The sequence below is a fragment of the Dermacentor variabilis genome, chromosome 5 (assembly GCF_050947875.1).
Source record: "Dermacentor variabilis isolate Ectoservices chromosome 5, ASM5094787v1, whole genome shotgun sequence".
NCBI lineage: Eukaryota > Metazoa > Arthropoda > Arachnida > Ixodida > Ixodidae > Dermacentor > Dermacentor variabilis.
The window spans coordinates 99974136-99991508 of NC_134572.1; positions in this window are offsets into that span (position 1 = coordinate 99974136).

The following is a 17373-nucleotide window of genomic DNA, read 5'->3' on the forward strand; positions in this document are numbered from 1 at the left end:
TGATATAAAGGACGAGCAAGAAGTAAGTCAGGGGATGTGGAAAAGTAAGGAAAAGTCGAAGCGGCGCAGAAATGCGCTCGAATAGCGCGAAAAGTTGGCTGTCGCCTGTTTGATTTCAGCGCAAACTTGTGTGAAGAAGCCGTAGACATTTTCTCGACACTCGCTGATATTTGCGTTTCTTACTCCTACATAGGGCGTGAATAGGAGCCGGGGTGCTTCGTGTCGGCCACCTTCAGCACCATTTTGTATGTTCTTAACGCACTGTCTCCATCTTCGCCTGATCAAAGCTAAATTCCCGCAAAACGAGGACGAATGTTTCTCAATATAGCTAGAAGCTTTTGCTTTCACCTCGGAAGCACATAGGCCAACAAAGATGATGGAAAATAAAGAAGAAAAAAAAAGGCAAGAGAAAGTAAGGAATTCGTCACTCAAAAATCGCTGCCTGGAGAGACCTTTTCTTCCGTTCATAAATATTGAACCACACACGGATGCCATATATATGATGACCCACTCCTGTTGCAAGAAGCATGCCGGGAATGCATCGCTCCGTGCAGCAGAAAGCGTGCCGGGGGCACTCAGAGGTCGTCGCCGTAGAAGAAGGGGGCTGCATGGCGGCGTCCGCCACTGCGGAAATTGATTTTAAAAGGTCGCCTCTCCAGGGAGCGAACTCTTGTCTTTCTGCACTGTACTTTTTCTCCTATACATGCTTCCGTCTGATGCGTTGTTCCGAAACTGCACCAAGTATGCCTTGCGTCGCAACCGCTGCTGTTACAACTTGTGTGCAGCATTGCTGAGGGGAGACGTGCACCGACTTGGCAAAACTCGGCATGGAGAGATTTCCGACGTGCTTATTCTGTTCTGTGCCAAGCGCAACCCCGATACTTGGCGCTGTATGTGCATTGGTGGTATGGAATACGTAGTTGCGGCGCATGGTCATCTTATTTACTTTTTGTATCGATCCGCCCATTCGTCGCTGTTAGAGCACTTCTTTATGTGCTTTTACTGTCATGCCCAGGTTAGGTCCCTATATAGAGGCGCGATTACTGTCTATGCTTAACTAAAGACGCACCACAGCGCAAAATTTCATTGCGCAACTAAATACTTACAAGAAATAAAGAAAGTAGCAAATTCGTACGTTTCACTGGTCGATGAGGTTTAACGTCTCAAAACAGCTCATGGCTCTTCAAGACCAAACAGACAATCGCTTTTCGTCGTGCTCAGTTAGTTGGATAAACAGCCTCGGTCGGAACAAAGGATTACAGAACATCGACGCGACTTTATATAGCATCAGAAGGTCGTGTAAGCGCTACTGCGCTTCTTGAAATCCACCAGCCTGTGTGAACGTCAACGCCTCCCCCCCCCTCCATTCCTCGTACTACACCGTCTTATATTTTTTTTTGCCCACTCTCTCATTGCCCTCTTTCTAATCCCTATTTACTCTGCCACAGTGCAGGGTAGCAAACCGGAAATTCGCACCTAGTAAACCTTCCATGCCTTTGCCCCCTCCCTCTCTCGCTCTACTAGGAACGCCATAGTGGATGGCGCAGATATATCTTTGACCAATTAAGCTTCCTTAACATCCATCCAAAACACGGTACGCCAGCTTTCACGCACCCCGAATCTATCGAAATGCAGCTGCATCAGTCGGGAATCGAACCCGCGGCATCGCGCGCTCAGCAGCATGACGCCATAGCAAAGTAGCCATAGCAGTGAGTGTATACTGTTTGGTTCCCACCGGTGGCATCGGTTGTTGGGAACTCGGCGCTGACGCCCGTGGTTGTACCTGGGTCGCAAGCCCCAAGGGTAGCGTTGGCCTGGCGGCCTGGGGTACAACTGGAAGCATCCGAAGGTCCCGGCAAAGCATGAGTCGACTGGTAACAACAAAACAACTTGTTTATTTTAACATCGCAAAGAGTTGGCGGTCAGGTTGACCGAAGTAGAGAGACGGGAGAGCACTTTACTCAACAGAAGAAATCGGAGGCCTCCTTTTGGCGTCCGGGGGCAGCTGTTTTTATACTCTCGCAGTTGAGGGCAAGAAGGAACCCCTCAATAGACGAGCACGTGAATGTACAATGGGCTAATGGTGACGCACACTGTCGTAGCGCTGCCGGTCGGGCACAATGACTGGAATGAGAGGGTGATCCCTGCTTTCGCATCGCCTGGTTCAGGCACAATGACTGGAAGGGGAGGATGACCCCTGCTGTCGCATCCCCTGGTTCAGGCACAATGACTGGAAGGGGAGGATGACCCCTCCTGTCGCATCGCCTGGTTCGGGCACAATGGCACATACACTCACACACGTACATGAAGACACGTGGCATCGGAACATGCCTGGAAACGCCTGGCGGGGAGCGTTGCGGCGACGCCGCACGGGCCAAAATGTCTGCCGCCCCGCCGCAGTCGCGCCGGCAAAACCGCGTGTCGCAGGCGAAACGCAACAGACCGCCCCGCCGGGGGAAGGAGATCCCGATGGACAGGGGACTGCATCCGCTGTCCGGAGGGATGTCGCTCGATGATGCTCATAACCGAAGTCGGGCGTCCCTCGACGTTTCTTGAGCGCAGCGCACAGAGAAGGCCTCGTTCTCTCGTTCAGGTTCGCACGGGACACTGCAAAGTGACTTCGGGAGAGTTCACATTTTTGTTCTCGTTCCCGGCAAGCGTTAGAACTACGCTGAAACTCAACCGCTCAGTCAGCAAGCACGGCACAACCCTCACTAAGCCCTGCCAGGCTCTTTCCCCTTTTTATACCACTGCCTAGTTCCTTACAGTAGTCTAGCATCACTCAGAACGCGTCCACAAATTGGAAAATTGCACTAGAAAGCATATCATCACTTTGAAACACTAAACAAAAGCAATATGTTAAAAAAAATCCTGCCTCAGGAAGAAAAACATCACTAACAAACAATTTTGAGGCTGATTCCTACGTTAGGGGCTTCGACTTAAGCCATCGGCGTTACCGTTGAGACTCCCCTTTTTGTAACGCACCTCAAAGGAATATTGTTGTAAAGCGAGGCTCCAGCGCAGGAGGCGGCCATTTTTGGGAGAGATGGTCTGCAGCCATTGGAGAGGGCAGTGATCCGTCTCAATGATAAACCTCGAGCCGGCTAGATAGCATGACAATTTCTGAACGGCCCACACGAGACATGCACACTCTTTCTCGGTGGCGCTATACGCCTGCTCACGACTGGTCAGCTTATACGACTAGCATACAGGACGGGGTGTTCTACTTCTCCCTTTTCCCGTTGGCACAGTACAACGCCCATGCCTCGCTCACTAGCATCGCACTGAACAATGAACCCTTTTGTATAGTCTGGCGATCGTAGCACAGGCTGGCTCGTTAGGGCACTCTTTAGGGCGCTAAAAGCTCTTTCCTTTGTCTCGTCCCAGACGACTGTTTGAGGCTCTGTCTTTCTTAGAGCATCCGTCAGGGGAGCCGCGATATCAGAGTACCTAGGGATGTACCTCTGATAGTAGCCGGCGACACCTAAGAACGACCGAATATCGGTCTTCGTGCGCGGTTGCGGAAAGTCTCGCACAGCGGCCACCTTTATTTCAGAGGGGCGGCGACGACCCTGACCAATCACGTGACCGAGGTAGACAACCTCGGCCTGTGCTAACTGGCACTTAGGAGCCTTTACTGTCAAGCCCGCTTCGCGCAGGCGGGTTAGCACTGCCCGCAAGTGTGCCATATGCTCAGACCAGGATGCGGAGAATATCGCTACGTCGTCTAGATACGGTAAAGCGAATTCTTGCTGTCCCCGCAACACTTTATCCATGAGGCTTGAAAAACAGTATGGCGCGTTCTTCAAACCAAAACTCAACACTTTAGGACGGAATGTTCCCATTGGTGAAATGAACGCCGCATACCTACTAGCCTCTTCTGTAAGTGGAACCTGCCAATAACCCCTGACAAGATCTAGGGTGGAAATAAACTGAGCGCTACTAACTTTCTCAAGGCGCTCCTCGATGTTAGGGATCGGATAAATTTGATCCTTAGTGATGGAATTAAGCCTGCGGTAGTCGACGCAAGGACGAGGTTCCTTGCCCGGTACCTCAACTAAAATCAAAGGGGAGGTATAATCACTCTCACCTGCCTCAATAACACCGAGCTGTAGCATTTTCTTTACCTCAGCCTCCATAATATCGCTCTGGCGGGGTGACACCCGATACGCCTTGGATCGTACTGGCTCTGGGGAGGTAAGTTCTATATCATGAGTAAGTACAGAAGTCCTACCAGGCCTCTCAGAGAACAGACCTTGAAACTCTTGTAATAGCTGGTGTAGTTCGGTTTTCTGCTCGGGCGACAGCGGTGCTTTACTGATAAGGTCACTAATGACTTGACCGGGGTCTTCCCTGTTCGTCACTGAGCCTAGTCCCGGAAGCTCGACCGGAAGCTCTTCAGGAACGTTTACCATCATGCACACCACTGCTTCCCTTTGTCTATAAGGTTTGAGCAGATTACAGTGGTAAACTTGCTGTGCTTTCCGCTTTCCTGGCAGACTTACCACGTAGTTAACGTCCGACAGTTTCTGAACAATTCGTGCTGGGCCCTCCCACTGCACGTCTAGTTTGTTGTTTAGCGATGTGCGCAATATCATGACCTCATCGCCCACCTCAAAACGACGGGCCCTGGCTGTCCGATCATAATAAACCTTGGCCCTCTGCTGGGCCTTTGTCATTGCTTCACCTGACAACTCCTGTGCCCTTCTTAAGCGTTCGAGGAGCTTAAGTACGTACTCCACCACGACTGGGTCGTCGCCCCTGCCTTCCCATGATTCTCGAAGCATGCGAAGCGGAGACCGAAGCGAGCGACCGTACACCAGTTCAGCTGGCGAAAACCCCGTAGCCGCATGCGGCGCGGTCCTTAAAGCAAACATCACCCCAGGCAGACGCAGCTCCCAGTCAGTTCGATGTTCAAAACACAACGCTCTCAACACGCGCTTCATGACGGAGTGGAGCTTCTCAACGGAATTCGACTGTGGGTGGTACACTGAGCTGTGTAGCAGCTTTACCCCACACCTTTCGAGAAAAGTTGTCGTCAAAGCGCTAGTAAACACTGTGCCCTGATCTGATTGGATTTCCGCAGGAAAACCAACTCGCGCAAATATGGACAGTAGTGCATTGACTATCTCAACTGAGCTGAGTTCTTTAAGCGGCACTGCTTCAGGGAACTTTGTCGCTGGGCAGATCACAGTCAAAATGTGTCTGTACCCCGTGGCTGTTACCGGCAGAGGTCCCACTGTATCAATAACGAGCCGTCTAAAAGGCTCCGTAATGATAGGTACCAATTTCAACGGCGCCCTCGATTTGTCCCCTGGTTTGCCCACCCGCTGACAGGTGTCACATGACCTCACGAAGTGGTCTGCGTCCCGAAAACACCCTGGCCAATAGTACTCTTGCAAGAGACGGTCCTTAGTTTTCTTAACTCCTAGGTGTCCGGACCACGAACCCCCATGCGTCAAGCGCAACAGATCCTGACGATAGCATTGAGGCACGATCAGCTGATCGAACTCCACTCCTCTGCGGTCTAGATACTTCCGGTACAGGACTCCACCTCTTTCCACAAAACGAGCATTTTTCTTGGCGATACCTTCCTTGACATTGCAGCGTATGTTTTCTAGGCTGCCATCCTTCTTTTGCTCGGCTATCAAAGCCGACCGGCTGACTTTTAGCAACCTATCAAGTCCGTCTGACGTAGGCGCGATGAGCAAATCAGTAGATAGCTCTTCTAACTTTCCCGCATCGGGATTTTCCTCTCCGGTATCTGGCGCCTTTAACGTTACAGACTCAAGTTTATTCAGTTCGGGCGTGCTCTGAATATCAGCTTGCTGCGCCTCTGACCCTTTTTCGTTGTTTGATAACGTCGGCCCCGCAACTACCGCCTTTGCAGCGAGCTCCCGAACCTTCGATATGGTTAAGGCCTGAACACTAGCTTCACCAAACCAAAGCCCCTTCTCGCGCAGGAGGTGATCGGACCTGTTTGAAAATAGGTACGGGTACTGGGGGGGCAGCATAGATGACACTGCCGCCTCCGTCTCAAGCGCTCCGAAAGGTCCTTCAATAAGCACCTTTGCTACTGGCAGACACACGCTATGAGCTTCCACGGCTTGCTTGATCCATGCGCACTCGCCCGTGAACATATGGGGTTCTACATAAGACGGGTGAACTACATCCATCGTAGCTGCGGAATCGCGAAGCACTCGGCACTCTTTCCCGTTCACGAGGAGGTCTCGCATGTAAGGCTCGAGAAGCTTCATGTTCTCGTCAGTGCTGCCTATTGAAAAAAACACAACTTTTGGTGTTGTTTCCGGACACTGCGCCGAAAAGTGACCCGGCTTCTGGCACGTATAACAAACGCGGGCTTGCCTCATCTCGAACCGCTTTCTGCGTTCGGCTTCGGCTGCCGCCGTCTCCTTAGGTTCGGTCGCACTGCTTCCACTCGCATCCGCACTACGCGTGTTCCCCTTTGCTCTCATGGGTGTGAACTTCGGCCTCTCAAACTTCGAGCCAAATTCACCCTTTTGACCGTCCTTAGCTCCGCGAGCCCGACGCGTCACAAACTCCTCGGCTAGCTCAGCGGCTTTAGCCACCGTACAAACGTCTGGCCTATCCAAGACCCAGTATCGCACGTTCTCCGGTAACCGAGTATAAAACTGTTCTAGCCCGAAACACTGCAGAACTTTATCGTGGTCACCGAACGCTTTCTCTTCTTTGAGCCACTCCTGCATGTTTGACATAAGTTTGTAGGCAAATTCTGTATATGACTCACTCTTGCCTTTCTCACTCTCCCGAAACTTCCGACGGAACGCCTCTGCTGACAGCCTGTACTTCTTTAGCAGACTCGATTTCACTTTGTCGAAATCCTCTGCCTCCTCTCTATCCAAGCGAGCGACTACGTCGGCCGCCTCGCCGGGTAACAAAGTGAGCAAGCGCTGTGGCCACGTTTCCCGAGAGAACCCCTGCTTCTCGCACGTTCGCTCAAAGTTAACCAGGAACAAACCAATGTCCTCTCCAAGCTTAAACGGCCGCATCAGGTCAGTCATTTTGAACAATACGCGTTCTCCTGCACCGTGTGCCTGACTTCCATTACGAGCGCGTTCCATCTCTATTTCGAGACGCTTCATTTCCAAAGCGTGTTGACGGTCACGCTCTTCTTTTTTCTCTTGTTGCTCTCGCTCTTGCTGTTCTTTACGTTCACGCTCTTCTTTTTCTTTCTGTTCTTTAAGTTCGCGCTCCTGTCTTTTTGCAGTCTCCCTCTCTTCAATGGTCTCAAGGCATTCCGACAGCTCGTCATCCTCAGCTTCTAACTCAAGAATAGCCTTTAGCAGTTCTGGTTTTCTGAGTTTGTCTGAGACATCCAGACCCAACTCTCTTGCAAGCTCCAACAATTTCGGTTTGCGCAACGACTTCAAATCCATGGCTGCTCTGAATGCTGCTTTCTCTACTGCCTATTATTGTCTTGCCGCAATCTAACCCGGCAGCAACGACAACCACAATTACCAGCTCTGTTTCTGACACTAACAAAAGCCTGGCAAAGCTCAGAAGAAGAAAGTCCCGCACTCACCAAACCTCGCAGCCAAGAGTTCAGCGCAGTCGTTCCGCTGCAGGCAACCAGTCGTCACACAGGGCTCGTTGCACTGCTCCCGGATCGTCGTTGAGCTGCTCAGCATACAGTCAACTGCATCTCTTCGCTGCTGGCCTCCGTTGTCGCGATCTCACCGCTGGCAGACAGTTGTTTGGAGTCGGAGGCGATCTCACCGCTGCCAACCAGATGTTTGGATCGCACCGCTGGTACGATCTGTTGGGAACTCGGCGATGACGCCCGTGTTTGTACCTGGGTCGCAAGCCCCAAGGGTAGCGTTGGCCTGGCGGCCTGGGGTACAACTGGAAGCATCCGAAGGTCCCGGCAAAGCATGAGTTGACTGGTAACAACAAAACAACTTGTTTATTTTAACATCGCAAAGAGTTGGCGGTCAGGTTGACCGAAGTAGAGAGACGGGAGAGCACTTTACTCAACAGAACAAATCGGAGGCCTCCTTTTGGCGTCCGGGGGCAGCTGTTTTTATACTCTCGCAGTTGAGGGCAAGAAGGAACCCCTCAATAGACGAGCACGTGAATGTACAATGGGCTAATGGTGACGCACACTGTCGTAGCGCTGCCGGTCGGGCACAATGACTGGAATGAGAGGGTGATCCCTGCTTTCGCATCGCCTGGTTCAGGCACAATGACTGGAAGGGGAGGATGACCCCTGCTGTCGCATCGCCTGGTTCAGGCACAATGACTGGAAGGGGAGGATGACCCCTGCTGTCGCATCGCCTGGTTCGGGCACAATGGCACATACACTCACACACGTACATGAAGACACGTGGCATCGGAACATGCCTGGAAACGGCTGGCGGGGAGCGTTGCGGCGACGCCGCACGGGCCAAAATGTCTGCCGCCCCGCCGCAGTCGCGCCGGCAAAACCGCGTGTCGCAGGCGAAACGCAACAATACAAAGACGAGGACTGAAATTAATATCGCTACCACACGGTCACTTTCGATCACGATCTAGCCCGATACGGATCGAAATTGCCCGACCGTGATCGGCTCCTTCCCGCAGCTTGCGCAAAGAAGCCAATCGCGACCGAGAAATTTGATTCCGATCGGCCTCGATCGCATTCGAAAGTGGCCGTGGGACACCACTTACACGATGTGCGATAAATGAAAGCGCATGCTGTGCTAAGAATCGCGGTTGATTCGCTGGGACAGAGCCGGCACGAACACGCTGATTGCGGGCGATCATGTGCAGCCTTTCTTTAAACCTAACCTTGCTAACCGTGGTAATACGGCCGTCTTGCGGAATGAGCACGGGCGCGCGATCGCCATTTGCCGTTATGCCAGAAGCTGCAGGAATGAATTTGGCGAATGTTGGTCGATCTTAGCACTGTCTTTCGAGTCGCATTTGTCTCTGCGTATCACCTCCTCTCCCCAGTTTTCCTTCGACAAAACTTGCCTTTGTCATCACGATATCGCCGAGCCGACGTCTCGCAGCGCGCATGCGCATGAGCTGCTGCTTGCATTTCGGTATAGCTTGTGAATGGCAAAGGAACCAAGATTTCATAATAATAAAGTTGTGACATGCGCGGTGCATAAGCATACACGTTGCATTAGATAAAACGTTGCATAGGATTACAATGAATATATTTGTGCGAATCGCATTTAAGCGTGTAACATTTATGTAAGCTCGTGCTATTTGCTCTCTCTCTCTCTCCTTTCCCCATCTTTCATCCCCCCCCATCCCGCTCCCACGTGTAGGGTAGGAAACCGGTTAAGCTAAACTGGTTAACCTCCCTACCTTTCCTTCTCCACTTTTTCCTTCCTTCCTTCACGAAAGTTTCGCTTGACATAGATTCCAACATGTGCGCTGCATCTGTACAACTTTCTTCAGTGCGACAACGACCTTTCCATTATGGTGCGCCGAAAGACAGTAATAGAAGCCAAAAAAAAAAAAAGAAAACGGGAGGGGGCGGGCGGGGGTTTACGTGCCAAGACCATTTTCTAATTTGAGGCATGCCGTAGTGGAGGACTCCGCAAATTTCGATCACCTGGGGTTCTTCAACGGGCACCTAAATCTAAGTACACGGGTGGTTTCGCCCCCATCTAAATGCGGCCGCCGTGGCCGGGATTCGATCCCGCGACCTCGTGCTCAGCAGCCCAAATGGAGGCCAAAGACTTTCTTTTCAACGAACGTGCCGCGACTGCTAAAATGTCTATTTCTCTTCGTTTCTCGTGACGGCGTGCGGTGGCTACAAGGCCAGGAACACCAGCTTCGCAACCGTGCAGGAAATGTTGTACTGAAATAGGAAATAAGGTTTAAAGTGACGCGCGTGTTATTTCTTCTTTTTCGTTAAACCGCAAGAAAAGTTATCTTGCCCGCGGCTTGTGTGCATCGCGGCGTTGATCTGTTATGACAGAGACAGCTGAAATTTTTTTTTTCACACCTCCTGAACAGCATGTGCGCTAGGGCGACCCGACACGTATGGCAACGCGTTTCAGTGATGTCGACGGCGAAGCGCGCTTGCCGCCTCGACGCAGCGTTGGCGCTGCATGCACCATGTGGTTTGCGCGCGTAGCATGTCAATAAGAACCAGTTGTGCGGAACCGCGAGCTTCGAAATGCATTGCATTGCGTAATTCTAGCCGTCACTAGGTCATATGAAAACGCGAATGCATCGCCTGGTTTTTATAGTAAGGGCATTAGGAATTCGCTGATAATGCCATAAGTTATCGCTGTTTGTGTTATGTTTGATAACGAATAAACTGTCATTTGCGGCGGCTAAAGGTAGTACGTCCGGCGGGTGCTAGGAGCGCGGGAAACGCGACGTACGCGTAGATAATTCCCGAAATGTGTGGAAGAACGCATGTCGGACGAGTCAGACAAAATTGGTCTAATGTGCAGCCAGCGGGCACACCCATTAGAATATGTATACGAAACACTTCAAACACAAGAAGAAAATGAAAAGGTGAAATCTGAGTTTGTTCGCAGCACACACCGCGAATTGCTGAATCCAGCCCGAATCCATATATATATATATATATATATATATATATATTGTGAGCATTATTCATACGCTTCATATTCTCACCTGTACATACTCATCATCACCGTTTTGGACCCTGGTGGTGGCGCTCTCACTCGGGAGAATAAAGAAGAGACTGGCTGCCTAAACCTCGTCTCACAAGTGGTGGAGTGTGCTGTCCGGTTCCTTCGCCCTCTCGCTCCCGGTCTCTCTCCAGCTTCACCTACGCTACATCCCTGGAGCTCCGCTCGGGTCGCCGCCTCTACCAACTGCACTCAACCATGTCGCAAGACCAGCAGACCAGTACCACGACATCCACCTTGCCTACTCCTGCGGGAACCCCTTCTTGGACAGTCACCACCCCTCAGAAGGATCCACCGCTCTTTGCTGGGCTTCCAGGCGACGACGTTGAAGACTGGTTGGAGCTATACGAGCGCGTGAGTGACTTTAACCACTGGAACGAATCAGCAAAACTTGCTCACGTCGCCTTCTACCTAACCGGAGTTGCGAAAACTTGGTTTTCCAATCATGAGCTCGATTTGGTCAACTGGAGCATCTTTAAACACCATCTACGCCAGATTTTCGCGAACTCGTCTGTCCGCTCCGATATCGCTAAGAAGAAGCTTGCTGAGCGTGTACAGCACTCAGGCGAGTCCTATACTTCGTACATAGAGGACGTCCTCGCCCTCTGCCGCCGCGTGAACACCTCGATGGCAGAGAGTGACCGTGTACGCCACCTGCTCAAGGGTATTGGGACTGCGGCATTCAATGCTCTTGTAGTGCTGAATCCAACTACCGTCGCCGACATCATCAGTACGTGTCAGCGTCTCGATGACCTTCATATGCTCCGCTTACACCCTGACACGTCTGATTTCAAGGCGTCCAACGACAGCGAGCTACGTGCTTTGATTCGCTCCATCATCCGTGAGGAACTGCACGCCCAAGCTTCGTCAAACCCTCCTGAGGTCCATCTGATGCCCCCTGGTCGCGGCCTACGCCATATCGTGAAGGAAGAGCTAGCGGCCGTGACCTGCCCGCAAATCACGAGCCCGCGCCCTATCCATACGCCAACGTACGCTCAGGTTGCCTCTATAGCGCCACCCTCCCAGCAGCCACCACAACAGGCACCTGCACCGCACATGTCCCTGAATCCTATTACTGCAAGGCCATCGCCTGTTCCGTCTTATAACGCATGGAGCCCACCTCGACCGGTTTGTTACTACTGCGGCATCCGTGGCCACATTTCCAGGTTTTGCCGACGCCGTCAGCAAGATGAAAGACGTGGCTATGACGGCTTTGAAAGGGATCAGTTTTCTGGCCCTGTACCACGACGTCGGCGTTCTGACTACGATTATTATCCACGACGTTCCCCATCTCCACAGGACTTCAACACTGCCGGTTCATTGCGTTTCCCGCGTCGTCGCTCTCCATCACCGATGCGGCGCTCTTCTTCCCCTCTACGACCGGCTACTTCGTCCTCCGATCACCGCCCGGAAAACTAAATGGTGCAGCTTCAGGAGGGAAAGCTGCATCTTTTGGACAACGTGAAACTCCTCCGGAGCGCCCGTCAAATGTACTTTTGGTGTGTGTTGAAGGTGTCCGAATCGAAGCCTTGGTTGACACAGGTGCATCGCTTTCCGTTATTAGTGCTGACTTGTGTTCTCGATTGCGAAAAGTGAAGACACCGTATAATGGCCCTCCCCTTCGTTGTGCTAATACAGTTCTTGTTCAGCCCTCCAGTGTTTGCACTGCGCGCGTTTTCATTGATGGCATCCTCCACCACATTCAGTTCGTCGTGCTATCTTCGTGCACTTACGCGATGATTTTGGGATGGGACTTCCTGTCCTCCGCCTCAGCTTTCATCTCTTGCCGTCAGCGAACTATTCATATGACGGATATATATATATATATATATATATATATATATATATATATATATATATATATATATATATATATATATATATATATATATATATATATATGCACGCGCACATTGGTGGTAGCGATGAAGAGATAAACGCGAGACAAATGCGTCAGCATGACGTCGCCCCTGTTGAACGTCCCGGGTTCCTGATTGAAGCCGCATTCGCCACATTGCAAAGTGTTAACGACCTCACCCGACACACGTACTGTCTCCTTTTATGAAGCGAGGTGCAAGTAATGGTGGTCTGCTATATTTATACACTTCCAACTTTTACACTCCTAATACTAACGCATCAAAAATTGTGCAAATTACATGTAAAGTGGGAATTGGCGTACGCGAAGCTTTCATGAGCCAGCAAGGTAAATCGGCTATACGACCATATACGATATATATATATATATATATATATATATATATATATATATATACGGCTATACGACCATATAGACGCACTGCAGATTTCGGCGACACGCGCCTCTCTCAGCGACCACCATGGAGATTGCAGAGCGAGCGGAAGTCTGATTCAGCACTAAAATGGTGTTGAGTGACAATAAATGCTCGATATTATAGAAAGTAAAGCCCCTATAATAGAAAGCGCGCCGCAGCGCCGCTGAACGGTAAGAGACGCGCAGGGAATTTCAGTGACGAACATGTCCCCTGCCTATGCCTTCTCTCTTCATCGTGATTTATAAAACATGCGGGCGCTCACTATTTCCAAGTAAATTGTTGCTATGCAACGCGGCGAACGCGCCACGCGTCTCATAGCGCTGGCTTGCGAGAGGGAAAATTCGTGAGCGTTTTATCCCGCTTTCTTAGGTACGCGTCCTCGGTTCAGTGGTTACGCGCAGCCCGGGATTCTGTGCTGGGTGAACTCCGGGTTCAAAACAAAACGCATATATATATATATATATATATATATAGACACAAAAAATTAGCTTCCTTGCAGAAGTAAAATTAGACAGCTATCATTTCTTTTGCTTCGGAAAGCTAAAAATATAATGATTGGAAGCACCTAATGAGAGCAGCGACGCCTGCATAATCTTTGTAGGACGAACTGAATACAAGAGCTTTACGTGCAAGAACTGCATGGTTACGAGGCACACCGCAGTAGGGTACTCCGGGTTAATATTTGATCAGCTGGGTTTCATTAACGTGCACCCATATATAATTGCACGAGTGTTCATGCGTTTCGCTTCCATCGAAATGTGGCCGTAGTGGGCGGGATCAGACACGTGACCTGAAGCAGCGCCACGCCATAGCCACTACTCCACCGCGGCGGGTGTGTTTAAGGGTTGCCTTCATTTCTAAAACTGCTGTACGTGTTTTTAAATGCGATAGCAGTCTAGGCCTATTTAATACGCCTCAGAGGTATGTAACAGAAAATATGAGGTGTGTTGAGCGCATGCGCATGCGAGTGCGTCACAGTGCCCACGAAATCGCAAGTTTTGTAAGAGATGCGATGTATGGAAATGTCACTTCGGTAAATGAGAGTGTGCAAGGTCACCCGTGACGCGGATGCGCGCAGATAAGGCCGAGTGCATGGAGAAGAAATAAGATTTTTTTTTCCGGACAGCAATGTCGCTACCGCGAGAGCCGGATTGATAAGCTTCAACGGGGCAGCGTTCATCCTTGCCGTTGCTTTCAATGCCTGGCCCTTCGGGCGAAACTACCCATAATTTTTTCTTTACTTCTCTTCACTTAAACGTAGCAAAGAAGAAAAAAAAGCAGCGTGATTGGTTTCTGGTTAGTACGTTCTTCTGCCACCAGCACATCGCCGCAGATACTTCAGATGAATCCGCAGTGGACGCGGTAGGAAAATGTTTTTTTTTTGTTCACCCTGTGGTCTGAGGGAAGCTGGGGTTCAGGAGGCGTCCTTGAGAAATTATGATGATGATGACGAGGACTGCGTAATTGAATGAACAGATGAAGACAGTTTTGAGGTTTTAACTGCCCCTGTCGCAGTAAAGCTTTCCAATCGCAACAAGGTGCCATAAAAAAGCTGGCGCTTTTATTCCTGGCATCGTAATTTATTGAAAATGCTATGAAGAGTCATCGTAGCCATCATATCACTACCGCCGCCCTGCCACGTCCAGTTGCTATGTTGCTATAGCACTATATATTGCTATAGTGATAAATTGCTATACATTACTCAAATGTATGCAGCTAAAAAAATCTCGGTATCACTACAGTCCGCGCGAGCAATGAACAATGTTGTATTTCTTGAACATAAGCTTTCGATAGTACTGATGCTATACCATGACGTCCACGGTATAAGCTTTATACTTTGAGCAATAATAATTATACACAGAAACTTTAAAAATTCGTGATTTTTCCATTGAACATCGCCATTTCTCGCAGGTGGAAAGCCATAATTGCGGTGGCGTGGCGTTGCCCCATTCGGCCCTTGCTGCTAAATCGCTAAGTATTGCTAAGCCAACTAGCCCTCATCAAGATCTCACTAAAATTTACGTCTGCATGGAAGTTCAAAGGGAAGTAAAAGGAAGTACAGGTAGCATTACAGTTTGCGAAACAAACAATTCTGCTTTTCCTGAACAGCAGCTCGCAACAGTGCTGAAGCTGTCAGTACTGCTCATGCTCTGTTGTCTGTCAGCGGGAGTGCGTTGCAGCGCCAGCGCCCTCTAACTGGAAGTCGACCGCGTGCCGCGCGACTAACGGTTAGAGGGGGGTGGGGGAGGGGGTTATAGATAACCAGAATATTACTCTAGCGTGGGCACTCAGTTTTGCAACTGACCACGGTTCTACAAACGTTGGGCGGTTGTGGGAGCTGCGATTGAAGTGCGACTCGGTCAGGAAGGGACAAACATTATAAAAAAAATTGATAACATGAAAGAAAAATAAAAGAAAACATGAAATAGTTAATTTTATTGGGAGAATAAAACCTAATTCTTAATTACTTTTAAGAATACATGTGAAGCGCAAAGCAAAAGCAATCGCTTCTTATCTTAGTATTATTAAAATGCAGCCTTTTACTAGCGTACCAGGAAGGAAAAAGGGGGCGTTCACACCGCTACGGGAAAGCGCGATCGCCAAGTTCATCTGCTATACGATAGGTGCCCACTTCAGTTGCTTTCGTGTTTCGCTTTTCCGTGCGGTCTTCTCAATTCCGGTGGCGCGAATTTCGCGCTTGCTGTGCGCGGTGTTTCCGAGGTGTGTTACATCGTGAGTCAATTTGTTCAGTGAAAAGGTTTCACGTGAAATGAGCAAGGAACACCGGAAAAGTGTCGGCTTCACCGGTCTCGCCGCTACTGCTGTGACCGACGGGCTCACACCTGAGGAACTTCTGAGGGTGCCCAGGGTACGAAAGGAGTGCGTCGAGGCGACGAGTGTCCCCACAAGCAAGACTTCGGCTCACTTGTAAAAAAAAAAAAAAAAAAAAAAAAAGGTGAGCTCTGTTCTCGTACGATCCCTGTTTTCCGACCTCATTATGGCACCTCTCATAAGAATAATTAGTTAATTAATCAATCAATCAAGTAATTAATTACTTGGTTGATTGACGGACGGATGTGTCACATCCGCCTTGTCACTTTCCAGTGCGAAGTTCTTGAAAGCACAGCAGGTGGCGCGATAAGCACAACGCCCGATAGGTTACTAAGTTTTGTCTGCGCCAAAGTTTGCGCGCACCCGCCGTGGTTGCTCAGTGGCTAAGGTGTTGGGCCGCTGAGCAGGAGGTCGCGGGATCGAATCCTGGCCACGGCGTCCGCATTTCCATGGGGGGCGAAATGCGAAAACACCCGTGTGCTCAGATTTAGGTGCACGTTAAAGAACCCCAGGTGGTCGAAATTTCCGGAGTCCTCCACTACGGCGTGCCTTGTAATCGGAAAGTGGTTTTGGCACGTAAAACCCCATAATTTAATTTCATTTAATATACCACCGTTCTAATCGTCAGCCCCCTCCTCCCCGCCCCTTTCAGATAGAAAGAAAGAATGAAGGAAATATTTTCTTTCGTCAATAGCCAAAATGACGTCACTCCGTTTTTTACCGGGTACGACATTATTCAAGTTTGATCTTCTTTTCCTTACATAGATGGCAGCACTAAGTACCACAAAATGCTGACGAACCATCATTTTCTGAACGCATAGGCGTCTATGAAACGCTACCACGCGTATATTTATCTTGTCCACGTTATACTCTCTTGTCCAGTATGCTTTGTATACCCTTTTTCACGGATGTGCGTCGCAAGAAACACAGGGAAAAAATAAGCTAATAGAGCATAAGCGTCCCACTTTAGAGATGAGATCAAATTGGATCAAAGCTGATCAATAATACAAGGCAACAGCCAGGCTGACCATGCTACCAAAGCTGAACAAGAGAATTCGCGAGAAATGGTCCAGATACCTTTCTCGAGAAAAGACGCGGCGACAGTGATGTGAGGGACACGCTTGCCGTCTACAGCGATCCCTCTGGACAGATGCAAGCCACCAGTACGGACCCCTATCCAAAGTAGACCCATCGCGCGACTTTTACATGCCTACGCCGAATCAAACCCAGCGTCGCTTACACAAACTCTTTCAAGTTCAAGATGCAACTGACGGACCCTCCAATGTGCTTTCAATGCAACGTCCCTGATGACCTGCGACACGTTAAGTGTGCTGCCGCTGTGTCAGAGAAAGAGTATTTTTGAAGGCAGCACTGCGCCTTTAACGGGTCTCGAGTTTGGCACTGCGGCACTTTCTGGACCCATGGCAAAGCACCACCTGTGCTTTACGCACGCACGCGCGCACACACACACACACACACACACACACACACACACACACACACACACACACACACACACACACACACACACACACACACACACACACACACACACACACACACACACACACACACACACACACACACACACACACACACACACACAC